The sequence below is a fragment of the Myotis lucifugus genome, unplaced genomic scaffold (genome assembly GCF_000147115.1).
Source record: "Myotis lucifugus unplaced genomic scaffold, Myoluc2.0 scaffold_327, whole genome shotgun sequence".
In the NCBI taxonomy this organism is placed as follows: domain Eukaryota; kingdom Metazoa; phylum Chordata; class Mammalia; order Chiroptera; family Vespertilionidae; genus Myotis; species Myotis lucifugus.
The window spans coordinates 490008-515834 of NW_005871375.1; positions in this window are offsets into that span (position 1 = coordinate 490008).

Consider the following 25827-nt stretch of genomic DNA (forward strand, 5'->3'; position numbering starts at 1 on the left):
TCACCCCACCTTGCATCATCAGGACTGAACAGGTGTTAGACCCCCGACTCAGAAGGCAACCCACTGCTGAGCAGCTGGAGAAGAAGTGACCATGGGCTGGGAGAGAAGGCGAGAGGAGGAGGGTCCCAGAGGGCTCTCCCTTGCTGCATGAAAACTCTTCAATGAGGCTCAGCACAGCCAGCATCAGCCAGGCTTTTCTGTGAAACTCAGATCAGCCACACCAGGGAGGAAACCCAGGCTGATGAAACCCAAGACCAAGCACTGAGACCAAAGTAGTCCTGAGGGGGACTGTTCTGCCTGGGGTCAGGCTTGCAGGAGGCAGGACAGAGGATCTAGGCTGGAGAGACGCCCAACCAGGCAGCTGTGGGCACTTCTCTGGCCTCTCCGCCAGGGCACCCACCCAAGGACCTCCAAGCAGCCAGGAAAAGCCATGAGTTGCAACCAAAATTAGGCTGAGGATGGACTCAGAGTGAAACTGCAATCTGCCTGCCCCCAGCCCTGCCCCTGCCCCTGCCCCTGATCCTGATGCAAGGCTGGAGAAGGGCACAGTGCAGGGTCCTGCTGTACCTACCCACCATGGTCCAGCTCAGTCCTGCCCAGAGTGGCGGCCGGGGCGCACCCTCGCCGGCCCTGCTGGAGTTGCTGTGGGCACGAGGCGCGGGCGTCCTTCCGAAGCACATGCTCACTGAGTGCTTACAGACTGGCTGTCCTGGCAGGGCTTTCCACTGCACGTGTTTTGTTTTGTTTGTTTTTTTAAATTTTTTATTGATTAAGGTATTACAGATGTGTCTTTATCCCCCCCATTGTCCCCTCATCCCCCCAGTCTTGCCCTCACCCTCACCCCTTGTTGTCTCCGTCCATCACTTATGCTTATATGCATACATACAAGTCTTTTGGTTGATCTCTTCCCCTACCCCCATCCTCCCCTACCTTCCCTCTGAGGTTTGCACATGTTTTTATACTTTCTTTTTTTTTGTTAATATTTTTTACAAAAAAAGATTTTATACAATCAATATATAAATGGATGATACAGTATAAACATGCTATGGTTTGTTTGTTACGAACAGATATTCAGCAGTTATGGCCATTGCGTGTAACTTCTAAGTACTGTAGTCTCTGGGTGTTGGGGGTGGCAGGGGCAGGGTGTGGTGCATTTCAATCCTGGTAAACCCTTCATAGTACTTAGTCCTGTATCGCTCAGTAAACATTACTCTTACTTAAAAAACAAACAAACAAACAAACAAACAAAACCAGGGGAAACCCAGGCTACCTGGCCGGCAGCACTACCAGCGAGTGTGTGGGGCCAGCCAGGGATCGCCCCACAGAGGGAGGCCCAAGCCAGCCAACCAATCGCACCCCACACCTGTCTCCCACAGAGGGAGGCGACTGATGGAAGGGGGCAGCGCCACACAAATGGCAAGCAGTGGCAGCGGCAGGGGTGGGGCCAGCTCCCAGCAGCTGGGGGAAGAAAAACCCCAATAGGCTCTGATCACTGGCCAGGACTAGGGACCCTACCTGAGGGGTCCCAGATTGTGAGAGGGCGCAGACCAGGCTGAGGGACAACCCTCCCAGAGTGCATGAATTTTCGTGCACCAGGCCTCTGGTCTCTCTATATAAAACCCTAAAATGCAAATAGACCAAATGGCAGAACAACCAAACAACTCAATAACTGGTTGCTATGACGTGCACTGACCACCAGGGGGCACACACGGAACATGGTGGGCATCTGCCGCTGCAGGATGGTGAAGCGGGTGTGGGGGAGTGCCAGACCACAGCAGGGCACGGGTTGCTGTCATCAGGGTGAGCCGCTGGTGGGTACTGAACATTCTTTGCTCCTGCGTGCTGCAGCCCCACCAGGCACTCGCAACTGCTGCTAGTGCTGGCCCCAATCACTCTGTGCTGTCAGTGGGTGCAAGCGGGGCTGTCCGCATATGGGAGCCACGGCAATGGGAGCAGGGCTGCTGGCAGACAGGGGACCAGGGGTGTGGCGGGAGGGGCCAGGCAGGGGCATGGAAGATGGGCTGAGACCCGCCCCTGTGTCCACCGCAGCCTCGCGGCCCACAGTTACTTTAAAGGTGCACGAATTTGTGCACTGGGCCCCTAGTTTAAGATAATGTACAAGTGATCCTGGAACATCTCACCCACAGCGCGTCCTCCCTCCCTTAGGAATTGGTCCTCGCACATGCGGGAGCGTGAGTAAGCGCAGGTACCTGGTGCACATTGGAGCCGTGTTGGATGACGTGTCAGAATGCTGAGAACTGCTCCGAACTATTTTAAGAGGAAATTAAAACACAAGGGTGTAGGCCTGGCATTGACATGGTGCGCCCTGACTGTTTCCACATCCTGCTGGGACTTGCAGGAGATCTAAGGGGAGGAAGGAAAGGGCTGGAGGCTGCACCGGGGGTCTTCTGCGTAGCCTTCCCGTCAGGTCAGTAAACACTGTCATGGTTGTACTGGCATTGTCTCCATGTTACCCAATCCTGAGACACACGCCCTGCTGCTCAGCAGGCCGTAGGGACCTGCAGCGCTGGCTTACGCAGCTGCACCACCCAGTGTCACACAGGGGCTGTGGGTTTTGTTAGATCCCTTCATCCAGTTGTTCGTTAAGGTATTTTTTAAAATTTTAGTCTTGCTCCTAGAAATCCAGATGATAAGAAGTAGAAGAAAAAATAAATTAAGATCATGAGGAAAACTTAAAAAATCTCTCAGAACATAAATTTTAAAATCATTGTTATTTATGCCTTACTTAAAAGTGTGAATAGAAGGAATAAGTCTAAGAAGGACCGTAGCAGGGACTTAACAAACAAGCCTGAAATATACAAATGAACGGCGATCGAAGGATCAGAGTCATCCTGAGAAGATTCTGCCTAACAGTGTACATGCTTGGTAACTTTAGTTAAATTAATTCTTAGGTTTATTTCCTCTTGTTATGCGTCAATTTATTACATAAAATTGCAAAGATGCTATAAAGCCTAGTTCTTAAGAAACATGAAGGGAATTTCACCGGCCTCTTTAATATCCCTAAACTCTTCCTCTGAAAGTCATCACCTTACAGTCTTTTCCCTTCTTTCCAAAATGTAAAATGCCTCACTGTCTTCTGAAGTTTCTCTAAGTTCATCATGTCATTGAAAGTGCTGAAAGCACCACTTGTTTCTAACAACCAGCTCACCGTCCTGAGTTCAGCAGTACAATTTTTTTGCCTATTATAATGAGATACATTTCAATGTACTCAAGCCGAGCTCCTCGTGATGTTCAGCTTCTAGGAAGTAGCTGCCTTTTTGTCTGTTAGGAGATGTGCAGGAACATCAAGATGGACTTAGTCAAGGAGGACAGGTGGCAAAAGAAGTTTGAAAAAGGCCCTGGCTGGGTAGGTGGCTCCTTTGATTAAAGCGTCACCCCCACATGCCAAGATTGTAGGTTTGATTCTCAGTCAGGACACATGTAAGAATCAACCAATGAATACATCAATAAGTAGAACAACATACCTCTCTCTTTTTCTATCCCCTCTCCTTCCTCTCTCGTTTTAAAATCAGTAAAATAAAAACTTTAAAAAGAAATTTGGGGAAAAAAGAAATTAAAAGTAAGACAGGAAAATAAATCATGACAGCTATAGAGTCTCAAGGATTATTTACGTGTAAACATTGAATCAGGAAATTTCCATGTGGGTGAACTTCGATTAGTAGAAAACATCATCAAAGGGAGCAGAGAGCTATTGGATTGCCCAGTTCTAAGTGACCCTCACTCTATGAAGGGCCCCCTGGGCCCATAGGTAGGTCTACCTGCTCTGAGTGCACCGCACACCTGCGCACGCGCAGAACTGTTCCCATCCCATGTCACTAAAGCGCAGGATACTCAGGGGCTTGTGCCATTTTTTTCTTCAAATTCAGTTATTGAATAGTTACTATTTAACTAATCAATTAACTATAACTATTAGCTAACTATTTAATTCTGCCTTATCTGATAACTTAGTCCTATGGTTTTTAGACCCTAATTGAATGAAGCGGTACTCATGGCAAACCTTTGACTCTACAAGAGACCAGCAATCATGATATCAACATAACAGGTGGTGCAATTTTGAACGTTTTTCTTCTCTCTCATGATCTCTGTTAGGCTGTGAAACATCACATATTTGTGTAACCACATACAGATATGCTAGAATTTGCTACTTAAGATTACACTGAAAACTGCTGCTTTCAAACTAGCCACGCTTACCTCCCAAGAGCTGTGGCTCCCACGAGCTGTGGCGTAAACATGTCAGCGAGATGCCAAATCTTTCCGCTCCCCCCATTTTCATGACTACAGAGAGCGGAGGGGAGACTGCAGCTTGCCTGCTGTGCTCACTCCTCCTGGAGGGAAATAGAGGGCAAGCGGCACCCAAGGTCCTCCAGGAGCAGCGCTGCGCCCAGGAAGCACGCTGGTCGCAGCCCTGGGTCCTGAGGGCACCACGCCGCCGAGACGCCGGCCCAGTGCCAACCTGCAGGAACCTGAGTGCCCACTTCAGGAAGGCCGGAGGACAATGACCTCCCAGACTCCCAGCAGGAAAATGGCTGGGCCCAAGCATTCCTTTTTCTCATCTCTGGCTTGTAACTTTGCTGACCTAAAGTTAGAGCAACTTTGCTTATTGCTACAAACTGATAAAACAATGGTCCTAATATGGCAAAAATAATCATTATTTTGTTGTTTCTTTTCACTAATAGATCCATGTTTTACAACAATGTTAAGTCGCTAGCGCACTGGGAAGAACGCGCCCTTCCGTTGCAGGTGGTGTCATACCCCATGCGGTGGTCAGGGCAAGCGCCACGCTCCCTGCAGCCCCAGCGCTTTCTACTCGTGAATATGATTGTAAGAAAGTATTGAAAGATAATTTTGGGGGAAAAGTAAAATCATTAATCACATACAGATGGAAAAATAACCACATATTAAAGAATTATTTTACTCATGTGACATGCGGAAACCAGACAGATGTTACTACTGGTTGAGAGGAAAAGAGAAAACAGCACAGATTTACATGGAGTAAGGGAGTGGAGATGAAATGCAAACGTGTTTTCCACATTGGGAGGAAATTAATTAAAGTCTAACCGATGCACAGAATTTGCATATCATAAGTTACCTTCAACTTACAAACGTTGCAAAATAGCTCAAAGGAAAAGCTTTCAAATGTTCACCATTGAGTATGAGATTGAGTGAGGGTCTGTCATATATGGCCTTTATTATGTTGAGCTACTTTCCTTCTATACCCATTTTATTGAGTGTTTTTTTTTAATATATTTTATTGATTTTTTACATAGAGGAAGGGAGAGAGATAGAGGGTTAGAAACATCAATGAGAGAGAAACATCAATCAGCTGCCTCCTGCACATCTCCTACTGGGGATGTGCCTGCAACCCAGGTACATGCCCTTGACCGGAATCGAACCTGGGACCCTTCAGTCCGCAGGCCGATGCTCTATCCACTGAGCCAAACCGGTTTTAGCTTGAGTGTTTTTTTTAATTTTTAAATTCTTTTGTTAATTCTCACCAGAGGATATTTTTTCCATTGCTTTTCAGAGAGAGAGTGGAAGGAGGGAGGAAGGAAAAGGGAGAGAGAGAAAGAGAGAAACATTGATGTGTCCCATATCCATTGATTGTATCCTGCACACACCCAGACTGGGGACAGGAACCGGCAACCCAGGTACATACTCTTGAGCAGGAATCAAACCAAGATCTTTTGGTGCACAGGCTGGCATTCTAACCACTGAGCAACACTGGCCAGGATTTATTGAGTGTTTTAATCATAAATAGATGTTGTATATTATCAAATGTTTTCTCTGCATCCATTAAGATCATATGATTTTTGCCCTTTGTTTTGTTGATATGGTGTATTACATTGATTGATTTGCATGTGTTTAACAATCCTTGTGCCCTGGAATGAATTCCACTTGATCGTGATGTATTATTTTTTGGATGTACTGTTGTATTCGATTTTGATGTATTATTTTTTTAATATACTGTTGTATTTGATTTTCTAGTATTTTGTTTAGGATTTTTGCATCTGTATTCATCAGAGATATTGGTCTACAGTTTTCTTTTGCTGTGCTATCCTTGCCAGGTTTAGGTACCAAGGTTATGGTGGCCTCATAGAATGTGTTAGGAAGTATTGCCTCTTCCTGCTTTCACTGTGGCCAAGACAAGACAACCAAAGTGTCCTGTAATAGATAATTGAATGAAGAAGATGTGATACATTTATACTATGGAATAGTACTGAGCCATAAGAAAGGATGAAATACTGCCATTTGTGACAAACAAGAATAGACCTGGAGAATATCATGCTAAGTGAAATAAATCAGTCAGAAAAAAGCTAAGAACCATATGATTTCACTCATATGTGGGATGTAAAACTGAAACTCATAGACACAGACAATAATATGTTGGTTACCAGAGGGAAGGTTTGGGGGCTAGTAAAAGGTAAAAGGGGTCAAATATATGGTGACAGAAGATGATTTGACTTCAGGTGGTGAGCACATAATGCAATATGTAGATGTGTGTCATAGAATTGTACACTTGAAACCTATATGATCATATTCACCAATGTCACCCTCATAAATTTAATTTTAAAATAGCTCAAAGACCATAAAAAGAGTGAGAAAATGATAAATCTGGAGGGGCGTGCTACAAAGGATGCATAGTTTTCTGTTGAAACATTTTTTTCCCCATAATTTTATAATTTCCCATCTATATATATCTACACTAATAAAAGAGAAACATGGTAATTGGCGTACGACCGCTACCCTTTTCATTGTACTGATCACCAGGGGCAGATGCTTAACGCAGGAGCTGCCCCCTGATGGTCAGCGTGTTCCCACAGTGGGAACGCCACTCGGCTGATGGGGTTGAGTGGCTGCTCCTGCAGTGGGAGTAGCTGCTGAGAGGGCAGGTCCACAGCTGCTCAGCTGACCAGGATGAGCAGCACTCCCACAGTGAGCCGATCCCCACAGTCCACACCCTCCACCAGTGCATGAATCTGTGCACCGGGCCTCTAGTCTTTTAATAAAAAATGGTCTTAAAGAAGTCTTTAAATTTTTGTAGGTTTGCTCAATTATTTGCCCAGGTGCAGGAAAGTGTTGACTTGCCATACGGCCTTCTGAAGATTTCTGCTGAAAGTTTTCAAAGGAACCTCAGGTTGGGCCTTTAAACACTGCTGGAGGCTTAGAAGCCAAGCCCAGAGCTCACCATTCCACATAAACTGCAGCACTTATTTGTTTGGGTGAACTTCCCTTTCCTCAAGGTTTTCAAAATATCTGTTTCCTGGGCTGGCCCAGGAGTGACCTTCACTCACCAGTTTTCCCAAAAGGGCTCTGTACACATTGGTTCCATAGAATAAATCTTAGTTTGCCTAGAGTGTCTGCTAAGACCTAGCTAAGTGTGTGTCCATCTTAAATATGACCCTGTAGGCCAAGGTTTGCATAGCCAAGGTGTCCAGGTATGTCCTAGTACAGGGATGGTGAACCTATGACACACGTGTCGAGGTGACACGCGAACTCATTTTTTTGAACCGGTTAGGGCTGTTAAATGGCATTTAAATATATAAAATAAATATCAAAAATATAAGTCTTTGTTTTACTATGGTTGCAAATATCAAAAAATTTCTATATGTGACACAGCACCAGAGTTAAGTTAGGGTTTTTCAAAATGCTGACACGCCGAGCTCAAAAGTTTCGCCATCACTGTCCTAGTAGGAGGACAGATGGTCACTGCTTCTTCCATTAGTGATATTGCTATGAAAATAAGTATATTCTAAAAGAGTTTCCAAATTCTGGAGGGCTCAGATAGGTGAATAAAATATCCTTTACAAATGTTTCATTTCAGTTTACAAAAATAGAGTCTGCTATTTATTATGAGTTATTAAAATTTGTCAAGAGATTTTAACACTCAAGATAGGAATAATTTAAGAGAAAGAACTTCCTTATATATCCTGAAAATAGGACATTAAACATCAACAATACTCCAAATGAAATCTAGCATCATCCTTCATCAAGTAGTTCCATCCTGTGTGGCTAAGATTCTGGAGCTCCTGACCCAGTTCTGCTGGTGTGGTCTCAGGTTTGCCTTGGTGATGCCATCAGAAGCCTGGACCCAAAGGTCATGGCCATGTCTGTTCAGCAGGCTCTTGGAGAGTCCTCTGTTGAAGACAGAGCCTGTTGACCAGGTTGAAGAGCTCTCAGGGAAGCATTTGAGTGAAACAGCAGCAACAAACACTGTCCACTCATGGCCAGACTCCAGGAGCTTGGCCTCCTTCCTGCTGACCGTTTTCAAAGTGGAAAGTTAATGAGGGCTCGTCAGGAGGCCGATGCAGCTGACAGGGGGGAAAAACAACATAATAATGTCAATCCCCCAAAAGGGCTTCAGACAAAATAATTATAAACAGATCCTATTTTCAAAGGCGACAATGAATGTGAGTTCAATTTATAAAAATGAGTGAAATGACCTTTAGAGAAAAATATTGTGGTGTAAAAATAACAATGTTGATACATTATATCATTACTAGAGGCCTGGTGCACAAAATTCTTGCAAGGGTGGGTCCCTAGGCCTGCCTGGCAATCAGGGTCGATCAGGGCCTCTGACTGCTGACTGGGGCCTTCCTTCTGGCTGCCGGCCAGGGCCTCCCTTCCCCTGCTGCTGGCTGAGGCCTTCCTTTGTTCCATGACACCCCCTGGTGGTCAGCGCATGTCATAGCAAGCGATCAGTCTCCTGGTAGAACTCCCATGGGGACAATTTGCATATTAGGCTTTTATATATAGAGATTATACTGAGCATTCAGTGAGAACAGAGCAAGAACATAGCAAGGGTGTCAAGTAGAGTTTCAGTAAGTACAGAGTGGTCTCAACAGCTGTACGCTGTTAAACCCAATAGGTGATTATTGCGAATTCCAAGCCAAAAGCTACTAACTTAGAAGATGCTATATTCAAATTAAAGAAATAATGATGCAACAACATTAATGTTTTAAAATAAATGTAACTGAACTTGTGACTGATACAGGACACCTCTGACTAACCACAGCTAGAGCAGCTTCCAACACATGGAAACGTATTGTGGACAGCGCGGACACTGGCAGATCTCCAGGAACGGCCCATATTTCATGCTTTTTCTGAAATATTCATAGTATTAGCATTTACCTAAACCAATTGGAGCATCTCTTCTGATTTAAAAACTCTCCCCACACGCTCATCAGTAGTGATATAGCAAATACACCCCATCATTTCCTCTCTTTTTACAAGGTAGGAAACCAAATTGTTGTGATTTTCCAGGGAACTTCTGGGAAATTCCAGAAATGATTTTGGGCATAAGACATCCTGAAAGGTATGTGATTTTATTTTATCTTTACATTTTGATTTGAAAAAATAAGCAAAAATCAAAAGTTGTCAAGAGATTTTAACACTCAAGATAGGAATGAGATCCAAGTGCCTGAGAGAAAATATTGCCACTCATTTCAAAGTCACAATAAAATATTTGAAAATTAAGGATGGAAGGTAAACACAACAGTAAAGAACGTTGGCTCTTTCCTAGTGAAAGCCTTTGTTTTCTAAATACTCAAGGACATCAGAAGTCAACATAGGCCATAGGAGGTGAACCTGGTTAGGCACAACATTGTTTGCATCTAAGCATATTATACAGAAAAAATGTCATGGTACCGGTGATGGCAATAAAAAATAAACCAAGAAAAGAGGTCTCCCAAATTTGGGCACATTTTGCTAAAAATTTAAAATATTTCACAGCTTTTTAAAGTCAAGTATTAATGCAAGACAAAAAGTGTTCCTTTCCAAAATGTGTTCTTCACTGTGCTCTTTTCTATTCTGGAATAAATTGACCTTTTATTGTGGAACCAATGTCAGGGGCCCCATAGGTCAGAATTAGTTTCATAGCATCACTACCATGTTATTAATGGGCAGGGCATTCATCATTGGTATTTTCAAATTCATTGATAAGTAAGCATTTAAAAATGTTTGTTTCAATTTCCAACACTCTAGCTGCCAATGATCTTAACCCACCAAAGCCTTGTGGATCCCGCAATAGCCTAGAGAGCACAAAACACACTCCTGTCTGAGGAGTGACTCTTCTTCAAGAAGCAGAAGCATGTACCTAGATGTGTTTCTCTGGAACTGTTGTGCCTAAGTGCAATCTCATTCCACATTCCAGTGTGTCAATCATAATTGTTTAACCCCAATAACTTCTGTTTTAGAGAAAACGGGGGTGGACTCCGTGAGTGTCCGCTCAGCACCTCACAGTCCAGCACAGCTCACGGCCACTGCCCCATCTTATAGTAAACTTCTCAGAGTGGCAAATACTAACTCATCCAAGGACAGACCTGAAATATAGTCTTTCTATAGCATATAAAATAATATACAAAAGCATATGACCTTAAGATTAAGCTTAGCAGGCAGTGTTTCTGTGTTCTATTTTACTTAAAAATAGCCTAGTTATCTAATGAATACCCATTGATAACTAAGTTAACATCAATCCAAAGTTGTAAATTGCCTGAAGATCTGAGAAATTATCTTCAAATTGAAATACTACAAAACATAATTAGTTGAAATAAATTTTCAGGAATAGTGAATCGACTTACTTAAACACAAATTTACATTTTTCATGACATTAAACATTAAGTAAAAGTCATGCTAATGTACTTGACCAGTAAACCAGCATCAGCCGAGGAAGAGCACACCACGTGAACACAAACCTGCCCTCACGCCAGAATCGACAGCTGTTGAGTTTCCATTAAACCAAAATCATAGTCTCATTTGTCGTGATTTACCTAAATCATATGCATTTGAATTCTTAAAAAATCTTCAAGTTAGTTTCAAAAATAGTACCTTTTAAATCTAGCACAATGAAAATATTGGAAGTTCAGTTTTTTTCTGAGAATTTTAATATTTTATATATATCAGCACTTCCTTATTTTTATGAGCCAACCAGAGTAGAGATTCTTTAGGAGTTGTGCAATCTAATTTATTAACACCATTGAATATAGGAAGATATTATGACCTCACACAGTGAGACAAAAGGCTTCTGTGAATTACAGACATATAACCACAGATGGACAGAATGCATAGCTTCAATTTTCAAGTTTTAGACATGGGTCAAGAATAAACACAGACTTACAAAAGCCAGTGGTTATCAAACAACTCATCCATGGGTACAAATTCACCAAATGCTCAAACCACAAGATGAAATTCCAAATAGGAGTTAACGTATCAGCCCAAAACAAAACTAGAGAGGGTGGAAATCACACCAGAAAAACGGGAGGTGGCCAAGCCTGGCAACCCCTTCGGACCCACTCCGAGTGAGCCAGACCTGCCACCTGTTCGGGGTAATTGAGGAGAAGCTAAAATCTTGATTCCCCCACAGAAATCAGAATCGGCCTGTGTTAAAGAATGTATTTACTCACATGATGATAAGAGAACGAGACACAGGATAACCAGTTATGTCAGAACAGCACTCATTTACAGAGTGACAAGGGTGTTGACATGAATACAAATGTGGACAAAGTTGTTTTGTTTTGTTTTTCATAGAGGAGGGAAACCTCATTAAAATCATTACCGGACAGGACAAAACTTACCAAAATGTGTAAGGACTAAACATCCAAAGACAGAGACCAGGGCTGGAATTGAACAAATCAAGAGAGTAAACTACAGGTGACAGTTTTCCTCTGAAACACATTTTTTTCTACTAACGTAATCCTACACTTTACACCTGTGATGTCCTCGCCAGGGCGGCCTGCAGAGGCTGTAGGTGACCGCGCAGCCAGGGCTGCGGCCGCTCCACGGCCTGAACTCACTCAGGGCACAGTCACCTCAGGACCAGACTCCGCCGCGCACCCCTCGGCTCTCGCATCAGACAGCGAGGCCCTCGCTGCGAATGGCAACAGAGAACATCTGCTTTTTGTTTTTCATGCTTTGCAAGCACCCAGGGGAGAGACCAGAAAGCTGTTTGTACATAAACTAGTTGCCAAACCACCCCTTCCTCCAAGACCATGCGAACCTAGAAGATAGGAAGGAGCTGAGAAGCTCCTGTGGGGCCTCCAGGATCAGGGGCTACTCCCGACTCTGGGGAGCCCTGGCCCAGCTCGCAGTCCTCGGCTGTGTGACAAGAGCACTCAGCAAACCGCCTGTTCCAGCCCAACCACTCCAGGGCCTCCTTCTATGACGTGCTCTGCCGGGTGAAGTCTCCCTCCACAGAGGAGTCCTGCAGGGCCTCGGGGCCTGGAGCCCACACACGGGGTCACGGGGAGCAGCACCAGCCTCGGGGGGCCGTGGAACCCACACACGGGGTGACGGGCAGCAGCACCAGCCTCAGGGCCCTGGAGCCCACACACGGGGTGACGGGGAGCAGCACCAGCCTCAGGGCCCTGGAGCCCACACACGGGGTCACGGGGAGCAGCACCAGCCTCGGGGCCGTGGAACCCACACACGGCGTGAGAGGAAGCGGGTCCTCCCGCGCGGAGTTCTCCCCCGTGGGCAGCTCTGCGTCCTGACCTTCTGGCGTGGGCGCCACTGCTGACCTTGAGCCTGCGGAGCGCTGTGAGCTCCTGTTTGCGGGTTCGGCGGGAGCAGTGACAGCGCCCACACTTTCTCTGGGAGCAGGAGAAAGGGACGAAGGGGCGTGTGGTCTGGCTCCGCCTGGCTCCGACGGGGAGGCCCGGTACCCACCCCGCAGCCTGACCCGGACGCTGGGGCCCCGGGGAAGCACTTGAAACCACGGACCAGACACGGCTTTTTCTCGCTCAGAAGGCGCCGCTCTTCTCTGCCATCTTTGTTAAAATGGCTCAAAATCCCCGACATTTAAAAAATTAAATTGTTTCTTTCTTCCATTAACCTATGTCCTTTTCTAATAGAGCAAGCATGTCAAACTCAAAGGCTAACACGGGCCAAATAAACAAGGTGTAAGTGTCTGTGGCCGCAAACAAAAGCTTTGATTTCCATAGAAACATAGTTTTATTTTGATAGTGACATGCTGAATGCAAAGAGCTGAAATAAATGAGTCATTGTTCACATAAAATAACAGAACATTTTAATAAAAATTAATATTTTTCTTGAACATTAACTTACCAGACACTGAATAACTGCACAAATTAATAAGCGTGACGCAAATAAACCTATTTTTCTTGTTCTCTGAAAGCGAAATATTTACTGTTGTGCACACCAAACAAGTCAGTCCAAGACTAATGACGTGGCCATCAGCTGCTAAAATATTCACTGCTGGTATTAGTGGTGCGCCTGAGTGTAAGGTGCATAAGGGAAATGAATGCAACACGATCATAGTAATCAGTCATTAGAGAACGTTGTAGTTCGTTGTTAATAATTAAGTATAATAGGATATTGTAAAAATTAAGTTATGAAATTTTTATTAAAACGTTTCTTACATACAGTTACATTGGCTGGGCTGCAAAAATATTCATTGTGGGCCGCATGCAGCCCGCGGGCCGCTAGTTTGACATGCTTGCCTTACAAGATTTGGTTTTTTAATGCAATATATAGAGTGACAAGTGTCTACATCTTCTCATCTCATTTTATCGCAAGTCTCAGTTGTGAAGACTTAGCCGTGAGGTAATGAAGACCATCGTTAACACACAAATGTTCACTGGGGGACACATACCCCTCAGCGCAGGCTTCCCTTTGCGTCTGAATTAAGTTCTGTTCAGAAGTCCACTCTCCGCAGAGAGAGGAGTGGCCTCGTGCTCTGTCTGGGGCGGGGGGGGGGGGGGGCAGCTCCCCGCGTCCCAGGCATCCTGCTCCAGACACTCCCGCTGATGCTCTGAGGCTGGAAGACTTAACAACAGCGACCCTCCCTTGACCTCCCACTGCTTTCCCACATGACTTCGCACTCACTCTCCATGTCTAGGCTCCCCTCGGAGAACCTCCTCGAAGGAATTGTCTTTACAGATGTCTTCTCTCCCCATTTGCTCCCAGCCCACGGGTCACGCACCCTTCCCGACTAATTCTCCCAGGACCTGCCCTGGTCAAACAAGCTGCCACTTCCTGTCACTTTCTCATTTCTCATCTGCCTTAGCTGGACAGTGGGACTGTTCCCATGCTGTGGAGTATAGGGTTTCCTCCTAGCCTGGCCTTCTCAGGAGCCCCTCTCCGCGGGCTGTGCGGGCTCCTGTTTCCCTGGCCCTCGCAGGGAGCCCTTGGCGCCAGCCTTTCAGATGCTCCCTTGTGTGTGTTTTCCGCTGGAGCTCCCTCCTTTGTTCTCAACATCTTCATTTGGATGTTTGGATGCATCCAAGACATTATGTTTCCAAAGCAGAACACTTACTTTCCAACACCCACATCCCTGGTCTCCACAGCAGCTCCATCCCCGGCCGCTCAGGCTGCAGGGAAGGCCTGGGGCGGGAGCCAGTATCCTCCCTGCCTCTCTCGCACTCAGTTCACCCAGCAAGTCCTTTTCGGTTCCTCCTTAGCATCAACACGACCACATCCTGTCACGACGCTGACACAGCTCGCACTGCCTGTACGCAGGCAACCGCAAGTGCCGCCTGACTGAGATTCTGCCCTGACTCGTACCCGAAGTCCCTTCTCAACTCAGCAGCCAGGTGATCTGTTTAGAGCATGTACCATTTTCTACCTGAAGCTGCTGATGCCCAACATTCTTAGAGCAAAATCAAGCATGTTGCCAGGACCGAAACAATCAAAATGATCTGTGGAACCATGCTTGGGACACATGTTCCATCCCATAATGCCTGCTATCCCATGTTGTTGTGGTAGGACACGTGTTCCATTTCACAGCACCTGTTATTCCATGTTATTCTGTGTGCCTGCTCATACTTTCATCCCTTTAATTCCAGGATAACTGTAATGAGATTCTGCTCCCCGCCCCCCCGGGCTGGGAGCTCCTGGGTGGGGAGGGGAGAGGCAGGGCAGCAGGAGTCTGGAGGTCAGTGTGGCCAGGGCCACAGAGCTGGACAGTGGTCATTATTCCATCTGCTGACAGGTGAACAGTTTGCCCCTTGAATAACCTGAGTCTCCTCATACGTTTCCTACTCCACGTGGGCCGTGGACCCCTTACCCCTAACGGCAAGTCACTGACTCCCGGCCTCACATCCCGAACAGCATGGCGGGTCCTTTCCTGGTGCAGTTCCTCCAGCCACACCTGCCACTCGGGCAGGAAGAGCCCGGATCACAAAGAACCACGCTCGCAGGGGAAAACCAGCCACACCCAGCACTTGGTCTGGCCGCCCTCAGCTCTGTCACCTTCCTTCCCACCAGCTCCCACAGGATGGCGATGACATCTCTCTTCCTGCTGCCCTCGTGGCGTGGGCTGCACGCTGCCACCGGCTCTCCCTCACCCTCCTGGGAACACACAGTTTCTGAAACATGCAGACAAGTGACCCTGAGTCACATTTTCGCTGGGAGCCACTTCATTTAGGAAAATTTACCGACATCTCAAACAAATTATATTGAAAAGTAGTATGATAGCCACCATCTGCAAATCTGAAAGCTGCATATTAAATTTTTTTAAAAAGAGAGAAAATGGTTATAAAAATGTATGAACTCCTGCCCCTTCTTCTGCCACGGTTCTCTCTCTCTTGGTTTAGTGACTTGCAGAAACGATGTTTTAAAACATCACGTGCTAAAACGTGCCCCTTAGTGATGAGTGAGTAATCCCAAGCCATTTGGGGGCGCCCACTTTCCTGGGCTGTGGCCAGCTGACGGCTGCAAAAGCTCGGGGAGGTAGCCCCGAGACACGCTGACTGGACTCCCACCTCCCGACAGAGCAAGTATGCTGTGGCGCTGAGATGCCCAGTGTGTGAGCCTTTGCCAAGATCATCCTAGGAAGTTAACCCCAACCCGGACTTTCTCCCTGTGACTGGGGAGCATCCCATTGTGCATCGTCCCCTGACTCAGGACCTCGCCCCACCTGCCTCAGCCTCAGGTCGGCTTCCTCCAAGCTCAAGCCAATGTCCCTCCAACGTTCTCCAGGGAGTGCGCCACCCCCGGCCTCCGCCCTCAGAGGCGAGTAGCTGTCAACCCGCATTGAAACATCACAGCCAAGACTGAGGACGCCCGGCTGTGGCCAAGCCAAGGACGTCTGAACTAATCTCTGAACAGAACATTATGCCATGTGAGTCACCAAGCCTCTGACAGTGCCCATGCGTGTGAAAGCTATTGAGTCTGTCATCTACTAAAACTTCCCAATCTTTTCTCTATGAACGTTATTAACTTCCAGCCCAATCCAGCATGCATGTGCGTATGACTTTATTGGACCAATATACAGATAGTTACATGTGCCTGTGAAATTGATCTCAGCTGGAGGTGATGCTTCTAGCTCCTTCCTATTTCTAATATGGATTTTTGAATGCCAGCGCCTGAGATCAATCCTCGCATTTTGCATTGCTCAAGAACTGGACAAGCTTGCTATCAATATTTCCAGCAACACTGCTGACGAACATGCCAAGCAGGTAGGGATAAATTGCATTAAAATAAGATCAAAGATAGAGTTCAATGGTGTGTCAATATAAGCTTCCTCCAACTAAGCATCAACAATCAATCAATACTTTTTAGGACACTATTCAATCAGAAAGGAACCCTTAGAATATTAGTATCAGCCAGTATTTTATCTCAAGCCCAACAGAAGGACATAGGTTGCCTGGTGTAGCTAATGTCCATCAATAGTTACAATGTCATAATGTCATAGTAATTTGCCACCGGATAACAATTTAAAACCATAAAATCAGGTTATTTGAGCATGATTAATTTGTGGAGAAATGTCATCATTTTAGGGTTTGCCAAACTGTGACAAACCAACTGTATAATATACATTCCAGCTTCTTCTGATTTGCTTACAAGTCTGTGGTTCCTCAAATCAGCCCTTTGTCTCTCCTTAAAGATGCACCTGCCTTCAAAGCTGTGATGCCTCAGAGTTTAATTTTTACAGAACTGGCAGCTGTGCACTTCTCACCGCAAGGCCTGGCGCTCGGTTTTCCGTCTGTGGTGTTTGTTCTAAGCATCCCTGTAGGTGGCCCGTCTCCTTATCGGAAAAGGCAGAAGCAAAAGACACTGGGTGGGTTTTTCTGAGCAAGAATGCACTCCATCTTGCTGGTTTGCTGAGAACAGAGCGGAGCAGATCCTTGCTTCTGCAGCCTCGAGAGGCTGAGTCCTGGAACCTGTCGGCAGGACCCGCTCCCAGCGTCGGAGTCAGCCTCTGCTGGGAAGACTCTATCCTCACGAGTCTCTGAGACACGCACACGTCATGTTCCTGTGTGATATGTGTTCTGTCCTAAGGCAGTTTCCTGAACAGCGCCGTGTGGGTCATTCCTGTTCTGAGAATATTACATGAACGACTGAAGAAAACGAAAGTTCCTGCGTATAAGCCCATTTTGGAAATATCCACATTATAACTTCTCCCGTGTGTCCTTGTGCATAGAGACTCGTCAGTGTGAGGAGGATGTGAATCTGCAGGAAAAGGGACCCATTGACTGTGAGTCAGTTTCCTGGGCTCCTGAGCACAGAGCCCTTTTCTCCAGGGCGCCGCGCGCCATCTCGTCAGAGGAGCAGCTGAGAGGCACTGGGTTAGGCCATCAGCCTGAGGAGGTCGGTAGGAATTATCGGCCCCCTTTCCCGGGGAGCCCCTGCCGGCTGTGGGCCACGCCATCACGCAGCATGAGCAGTGCCCGTGCTCTCGCTCCGGGACGCTGCCTGCGACGCGCGAGGCAGGTGAGGCTGTGGTCCTCCCGGTCCAGGGGCACAGGCCGGAGGCCAGCACCGCCCAGACCTCCGCTGGGTGGCCAGGGCTCCGTGGGGCCTTCGTTTCATTCCGCTTTTCCTGCATCATCTACTTCCCCGCCTTCCTCTCAGGCGCTGATCCCACATCTTACACTCAGTCTCCCTCAGCATCTGCCTCCTGAAAACTTCTGTGATGAATAGAAAGCAAACTTGAATTGGAAAAAGATGTTAGTGGAGGTGGGAGGCAAAGGGACGTTCAGGGCCAAGGCGGGTTAGAGGGGAGCCGCCCGGAGAGGTCCGTCTGCGTGGACTGGACACGTGGGCAGGAAGGCCAGGAACATGGACGTGTCCCAGCAGGAAAGTGAGGAGCAGCAAAGAAAATGAACGACTCCAGGACCAATATAGTTACAATTTAACTACATTTTTTTGGTTGATCTAATGATGGGTCTCAAAGGGCAATGTTCCTCCGGTCTCAGGGCCAAGGGCAAAGCCAACCTCAATTTCAAAGGAGACTATAAATTAAGGTCTGGGCCAGAATTGCCAGCCCATGTCATTATCTTGCCTAATGTCAACCCTCAGCCTCCTGGCTGGCGCAGGAAGTGGCGACACTGACTCAGCAGAAATCTTTTTGGACTGAGACTTACATGATGGCAAACCAAGGAGTCAATTCAGGGACAAAAAAACAAACTTAAACTAGATTATGCATAAATTCAATCAACTCATTGGGCCATTTAAGCAAGAATGCAATTCCAAAATCTGGCTAAATTGAGCAGATCTTCTATTCATCAAGTTAAATATACACAAAAATAACTAAAGCAGATATAAAATGCTGCTTTGATTATTGCATGTTGAATTGACTTCTAAATCCAGCTCTCCACTCTTGTCACTACATCCTGTTGGCCAACAGAGTCTGTCTTCAGGCTCTATGCAGAAGGCTCTCAAAGATGTGTCATTTTGAGATATTTGCGAATACTACATTTTCAATTAGACTCACATCTCGAGAGAAGGGGGTGTTTTATGTCTTCTTCGGTGCAGACATGTACACATGGGATGTATGTTATAAATCCAGAAAATAAACAAATACACCCTGCTTCAAAACCTAGGGCTATGATGTAAGAATTAGTCATCTCATTCATATTGTCTAAGTAACGCTTATTTCTTTACTGTGAGTAAACATGAATCAATTCAGGTGCTGTTGGGCATGTACAGAGTTTAATTATTTGTCTATGCACAAATGTGAAAGCTCAGTACATTTTCAAAGAAAAATAAAACTAGTGAAACTTAATAATGATCTCTCTCAGAAAACAAAACAGACTTTCCACTTCTACTCGGCTGCTCCTCCCCGCTCCTGCTCGCCAAGGGTTCGGTAACTATGGATTTTGAGATGTGATCTATGAAGACTAAAAATGTGAGCATCACAATGCATTGCAATTATTTGTTCTCAGAGCCAAAGTCATGTTCAGCTCCAGGAGACACCCTTTCTCACCTTTGACAAGAGCATTCATGGCAAGTACTGTGTTAGTGTTTTCACTGTTCTCCGAGGAGATGGTTGAGATAGATACTGACCTCCAGGAACATGCGCAGGCTTCCGGGGGATTACTTGGACTAAGTGGAATGTTGCTTTATGGAGATGGATGAGGTATTTCTGTTGTCATGACAGCAACAGGCAATGGAGAATAAATTAGTGGTTCTCACGGCCTCTTCCAGGTCTCTTACACACATTGTCCCAGTGTCCTTACCAATTGAAATCAGCTGCATAGATGGTGAGCCATACTTTTTTAGGTTAGAAAGTTAGCTGTGTAAGTCTCAAGACCTCTTAGTTTCTGACTTGTAGATATTGAACTTTAATCTGTAAAGTCTATGCCTTTGTCTCATTAGGCTGCCTCCATCAGTAATGTGGCTCCAGTCAATAGTTAGTTAACATTTTAAGTTTAAAACCAGTTTTTTATATTATGTATCACCTACACTTATTTTCAGGGTTAAAACAAAAAACTTGATAGAATTTTAGAGTTGTTGAAAGAAGAATTTAATAAGAAGAGAGAGCAAATTTAATATCAGTACTTTTAAAACTGCATTTTTTAAATTCACTGGTAGTTCATAAACAATGTACAGGTTTGAATGAGCAAACTCATCAGTACATTTTTACTCTAAGTCAACAATTGAATAAATGAAACAATAATGAAAAAGCCTGAAACACGATGGTGTTACAATAATCGGGGCGGCCGCAGTGGCAACAGCCTGCTGTATTATTGTTAAAATCAAAATTCCCAAAGACTCCTGCACACCCTTCCCTCTTCCTTACAAGCACTTGAGTAAAGCAATTTTGTTCACTGAATGCCGCTGTCCCAAGACAGGCATCGTCTTCTCCAGTCTGTCTGACTAATTCCCAGGACAAAACAGGTGGGACTCACACGAACCTATTTTAAAAATCTGAGGTTCCATCCAGACCACTCCTGGCCATGATGCTTTTCCTTTTCCTAAAAGCAACTCCAGGCCAGTCTGGTTGGTACTCTGGGCACAGCCAAAGGGGGCCAGGAGTTCAAAATAATTCCTGTTCAGCCACCTGGGTCCTCTGCTTGAATGGACATGGTGCTGGACTGTAGGATAATGGCACTTGGTTGAGTTCACTGCATACCAGGTCCCTGGTAGTGGGGTAGTGGCCTACGTGGGCCAAAATGGTGGACAAAAATGTGTCCCGTAAGTTTTATATAAATGTTGTACTTTTTGCACCTGACATTTCTGCACAAAAGGTCTGGGCTAGAGTAAGAGATGGTTGATGAAAAAGTGAATGTATAGCTGCTAGAATGGGACATCACCAATTCGGGGTCAGAAAGAAAAAACCATCATGGAGGAGCCTGGGGAGGGGACGCTCACACCTCTGGAAGAAGGAGGCGGGGGCAACATAATGACTGTGTCTTTCAGACCTTGAACACTTCTCACAAAGGAAGACATTCTATCTAATGTGTCCCTGACAACTGCCTGCATCATCCCCTGTGACAGCGCTGACATGGTCACCACTGCCCCCCTCAGTCACAGACAGAAGTCAGCCGGCCTGCAGACCACGCCCCAGCCCCCGTACCTTCCAGCACTTGAGACAGTAAATTTCAGGGAAGCAAACTTGTAATGAGGTCATTTTTCATCAAACTTTGAGCATTTGAAGGTTATTATCTACAAGTAGAAGTGAGGGCACTATGACAAAGAAGTGACATCTATTGCTGAGTCAGGAAATAAGAGGTAGTGGACACAATAAGGATGGACAGCTGGTCCACCACAATCCGGGAGGAGAAGTCCCAATCTCACATACTGACAGCAATAATTCCATTCATCATACTAGGTAATCGCTACCCTCAATTATGAGAGAAAAGCCATCGGAAGCAAGAACCACTGAAAAAAAGATTGGGTTATATATACTTTGTTGATGTTCATGCACCACAAAACGGATGTGGTTTCCACCACAGATGTAGATTCAGCCATTTTCAGCATATTCAGATAACTGGTTTGTATCTCCATAGAGATGAGAACTAAAGAGCCCCTGGGTGATGGCCAGGCATATACCACTGCGGGCACAGCCACGTAGCAAAATGGTGCCCCACCACTCATTCATCAACTTATTCAATTGCTTGATATCACCAACTTTTCAGTTGTGTTCCCCCACATGAAAATACGGAAAATACTGTACTGATCTTTCCCCTCCAGTGGCTTGTAATTTTTTAGAAGAGGATGTGTAGTAGCATGAAAATAATACTAGATTAACCGTGAAAAAGTGGGCTTTCTGCCACTTACCAGTGGCCCAATTTCAAAATCCTATTTAACCTCGTTGAGGTAAAATTGACCTCTCTAACTCACATCACAGGGTTACTGCAGAGATCAGGTTAAATAAAGAATGTACGAGCACCCAGACTGACTAAAGAGTTTTAAAATGGAAGGGAGTGTTATGACTAACAAAGGAATAACAGATCTCTCATTCTCTCTCTCTCTCTCTCTCTCTCTCTCTCTCTCTGCCACATAGGTAAGTAGGGGAGATTTTTAAAAGTTATGTAATCTCTCCCTGACTCTGGGATACTTGGATACTTTCCTTAAATGAATTTTATGAAGAACATTTTCCTGTTTTCTGAATTATTACATCATCCTGAGAGTGTAACTACCACCTTTTTTAAATCTGTGTTTTCTCAGATTTTTAGGGGGAAAAATCACTTGTTTATATGAATGGTAATATTTACCCACTTTCAAATTATAAAATAAAAATGAGAAATATGCAATTAGTCTATTATCTTCAAGGACACTGTCATCTACTATAACATTCACAAATTCAGAATTAGTTTAATATATGAATTTTTTGCAATCATGTTCAAAGAAGTATTTTCATGCATTTACAATTTAAAGTAGAACAAATTACTCATTGAAATATTAAAAATAATTCATCTTAATTTTCCACATTTAAAATGAAATACACTTAGAATTCCTGTGCATGATTTTTGCTGACTCCAAAGGAAGCACCAGTAAACCAGGACTTGCATTTCTGCAAACGTGCAGTGCAGGCGACGGCAAGTTAGACCTGTTGATGTAAATGAGCCCCATTGGCTTTCTTCAGACAATTTAGTATTGACTACTTGTTGTGTAGTCAGAACACGGTGAGATTGCAATGACTGCAAAATCCAACGAATGTATCTTTGGTGGAAAAAAGGAAAGGAAATCTTGATTTATATTAATAACTAACACTGTCAGTTATAAAGAAATAAATCCAAGTAGAAACTATATTCTAAAACAGTAGCACACAAAAGTGGCTATGCTCTGAACTGTTTATTTTGGGTAATGGAAGCATTTGCGACATTCTTATTCTGCAGATAAGATGGTCTGTTCTTACCAGCTCTGATGTCGCAGAAGTATGTCACTGTCCTCGTAAACATCAACACCTCACAAGGATATTGTCACCTTGATATTAATATTCTTACTATTTTGTTATAGTTACTTTGTCCGATAGACATTTCATAGAAATAAGCTCAGGTAGTATGACTCATTGGCCGTCCCCTAGGTAAACTCCATGTACTTTAGCCCAGAAGTGAAAGATGAGTTGAGATTGCCTCCCTCCACATGGCACTGTTCCTCATATTACACTACCCAGCCCCACACAGATACACAGATTTCCCCTGAGCCGTACTAGGCTCTCTGCCTGCAGGATGACCCAGTATAACTAGCAAGATAGTGAGCAGTGAGCTCGGGAGGAGTCCATCCGCTCAGCTCTGTCTATGGAGAGTGTGGCTTAGCTACGAAAAAGGGCTAAATACCAAGATTGCATAAAAAGATTACAGAGGTTCCATGGTCTTAGCTTCTGAGTGTTTTTGTTGTTGTTTTATCCTCACCTTAGGAGTGAGAATATTTTTTCCATTGATTTTTAGAGAGAGTGGGAGAGATGGGGTGGGGGGAGAGAGAAAGAGAGAGAGAGAGACATGAGAGACAAGAGAGACATGTCGACTGGTTGCCTCCTGCATGCCCCTGACTGGGGCCAGGGATCGAACCTGCACCCTCTGGTGTGCAAGCCAATGCTCTAGCCATTGAGCCATGCCAGCTAGGGTGCTTCTGCTGCTTCTTAGATGAGTTATGAATCACTGTCATGCTGCATACAACGATGCCTCAGTCAATGACAGATCACCTATACGATGTGGTCTTGTGATATTAAAATGAAGTTGAATTTCCTGTAAGGAATGGAAGGACATGTGGTTCAGAAGGAATTTATTTTTCTCTGATGGGAGCAGTATCTGTGGGGATTGACAGTGGATTCTCTCTCCTTCCCAGGACCTCAGTTTTGAGCACACAGGTGACTCCAATCAGTGAGCCAGAGAGGAGCTGTCCCCTAGCGCTGCACATTCAGAGGGCGCCACAGCCTCCCAGGCCCAGCGCCTGGTCCTCAGAAAACACTGCTGCACATTCTCTGTTGAGGACCTAAAATCCTGCCCAGAGCACAGGTCATCAGGAGCCCCCTCAACCAGCATGAAGTGCCCATGTCACTTCTGTAGAAGCGTCCCATGGTCGCGTGGAGCCAGCCTGTCTCACACTTTGGGAATACTTTCAGGCTGTAATGAGACAGTATAGGTAAGTTTTACTTCTTCCATCAGCTCAAAGCCAGAGAGGATCCTTGTGCAAGATAAGGTCAATGGGGCCAAACATAAAACAAATTTCCAAAGTTAAATATTGAGTCCGCAGTTCTACACGCTCTTTTTCTATGAATACCGCAATGTTTCTTACTCTGACCACTGCTCCAACGTGCAATACCAAAACCAAACCACCATGACAAAGCTTATGTTCCTTCATTGCTCCATCTCAATTTCTTATTCCTACTGACCCTCAGGCCTCCTTTCACTTGCATTACATGTGACAGTGTATATGGGGAAATAAAACTATTTAAGTATAACACATATGACCCTGAAGTGTGAACTAGATCTGAAGAAAGAGGCGATCTTGCACACTTGGTGGTGGTGGTAAAGGAACAACTTCTCAGGAAGAGGCCCTGGGGAGGGGATCCAGGTGGTCAGTACCGAAGAAGGCCCATGTGGCAACCCCAGAGAGCACTCAGAGCAGGCGTGAGCCAGTAAGTTGGTTGAGCTTCACTTAAGAGCAGTGAAAAGTATTCTAGCCTTTTCAATATGGTAAGCTTACAGGGATCAGAAGTTCTGATCTGTGTTTCACACAATGTGGAGACCAGCTTTGAGAAGCCAGAGCTGCCTGTCATATTTAACCTGGAACATTTTTTGGGTGTTTGGAGAGGAGAAGTCTGCCTTTCCAATTAAGTTTTGCTAAGTTAATACTTCAAAGGTATTTGTCACCTTGGGGGATAGACACAGAGTATAAATCTGCACTTAACTTATCAAGTTTTACTGAGAAATAACAGTTATAATAGGTTAAATACATCAATATTTTAAACATTCGTACTTTATCTTATCTTTGGTGGTATAATTGTAGGAAATATTTCACTGCAATCCTATATAATAAAACCCTAATATGCAAATAGCCCGAACTGGTCACTATGATGTGCACTGACCACCAGGGAGCAGATACTCAACACAGGAGCTGCCCCCTGGTGGTTAGTGCATTCCCACAGGGGAAGTGCCGCTCAGCCAGAAGCCAGGTTCACAACTGGTGAGTGCAGTGGTGGTGGCAGGAGCCTTTCCTGCCTCAGCTACAGGCAGGCAGTAAGGAGTGAGGGGTCCTGGACTTCGAAAGCCTGGACTGTGAGAGGAATGTCTGACTGCCGGCTTAGGCCCGGGGGTATCAGGCCTAAGCAGGCAGGTGGAGATTCCCCGAGGGGTCCCGGACTGCAAGAGAATGCAGGCTGGGCTGAGGGACCCCCGTGCATGAATTTTGTGCATCAGGCCTTTAGTAATTGATAAGAGAGCTGGTAGTTTTAGCAGTAAGGCTGTGAATAACATAAGTTACAGTGTCAGTGGGAAAAGTGATTTGTCAGAAATGTGGACACCATACATGGGCTTTGGAGAATAAAGCTGACTGAGGAAACTGGGGAGTCTACCACAAACACACTAAATTCAGCAGAAAAATGACATATTCAGTGTTTCTGTTCTTCCTACCCAAGTGGAGACAAGTAACAAATTTGACTGAATAAGTTTTCATGGCCTATGGACACAGACTATGTAAATTTAAAAAAATGAGCAAATTAGAATGAGTCAGAAATGTAAAAGTCTCTGAAGCACATGAAAGTTTGTTTATGTTAGATAAGGACAACTAAAGAACCAGAAGAAAGCCAAGGCCAAAACTCCCAGACAAAAACAAAATGGTTCTACTAAAGAGTCAAATTAAGTGATCCATCAATGAATTTACACTGGTACGTGAGAACAATTCGTTTTCATTGAGCCGTAAACTCATAGTTGATAAAAGTTTAATTAGAAGTAATGAAGAAGAATTGAACTTAGTATTTAAGAGTCCATCTTGCTAGAAGTGAGACCACTGGGTCAAATGGCAGCTCCATTTTTAATTTTTTGAGGAAACTGTTTTCCATATGGCTGCCCCAGTCTGCATTCCTACCAGCAATGTACAAGGGTTCCCTTTTCTCCACATCCTCGCCAGCACTTGTCATTTATTGATTTGTTGATGTAGCCATTCTGAGAGGTGGGAGGTGAT